Source organism: Oncorhynchus gorbuscha, unplaced genomic scaffold (genome assembly GCF_021184085.1).
Source record: "Oncorhynchus gorbuscha isolate QuinsamMale2020 ecotype Even-year unplaced genomic scaffold, OgorEven_v1.0 Un_scaffold_21840, whole genome shotgun sequence".
Lineage (NCBI taxonomy): Eukaryota > Metazoa > Chordata > Actinopteri > Salmoniformes > Salmonidae > Oncorhynchus > Oncorhynchus gorbuscha.
In genome coordinates, this window is record NW_025762984.1 from 1 (window position 1) to 965 (window position 965).

Here is a 965-nt window from a genome sequence, read left to right on the forward strand (position 1 = left end):
GAGTTCAAATCTCGGTAGGACCTTCCATGATTTTGCAGTGACACACTCCTCCCCTGTCAACTTTAAAAGTTGTACGTGAAAGAAACAAGTGGGTGGGGAGTCGATAAGCACTTTGTTACGCACAAATGGTTAGCCTACGGTAAATGCATACTATGAGTCCCTGGTACATTTTTAATTGAAAACTTGCTGCCCCACAAAGAACTGACAATGTTTCATATTTTGTTCACACTGCGCCACTTCATTCGTGTTGGAAATATGTGGATTTCCAAGTGGATGCATGGTAGGGTAGCCCAGTTGATACCGTTTCTGGCCAGAAAATATTTGATATTTTTTTCCGGTGAACCAAGGACAGTAAAATCTGAACCCGTCACAGAGTATTGAGTTCTATGCTGTAAAGGTTATCACTCAGGACTCTGAATCCTACAATCCGAGTTTAAATCTTGGACGATCCTACCATGTCAATTAATTTGCCTCGTGGAACTAGAATATAGCTGTCCAAATATTGTTGTCAGTTGAAAGTATTTGCAACACGTGAAGGAACGACAGTCCGCTGTTGCAAATTAAACGCAGATTTTTTTTTCAATTTCCATTTGGACTTATAATATGGTTCTATGGTGTAATGGTTAGCACTCTGGACTTTGAATCCAGTGATCGAGTTCAAATCTCGGTAGAACCTTCCTGTTTTTTTGTGCTGAATTATTCACATGGCCAACCAATAATCTCATAATCTGCTGTTTATCCGCTGTACTAAGGACAGGAAAATCGAACTCTACAATAATTACTCTGTATGAGGTTCTATGGTGTAATGGTTAGCACTCAGACTCTGAATCCTGCGATCGAGTTCAATCTCGGTAGGACCTTCCATGATTTTTGCAGTGACACACTCCTCCCCTGTCAACTTTAAAAGGGTGGGAGTCGATAAGCACTCTTGTTACGCACAAATGGTTAGCCTACGGTAAATGCAT

General features: G+C 40.8%; 1 non-coding gene across 1 annotated transcript; it reads left to right on the forward strand.

The window, feature by feature from the left end:
- Window positions 1-605: 605 nt before the first annotated feature.
- Window positions 606-676, forward strand: trnaq-uug. The gene has a single exon. It is a non-coding gene; the product is annotated as a tRNA-Gln (tRNA).
- Window positions 677-965: the final 289 nt, after the last annotated feature.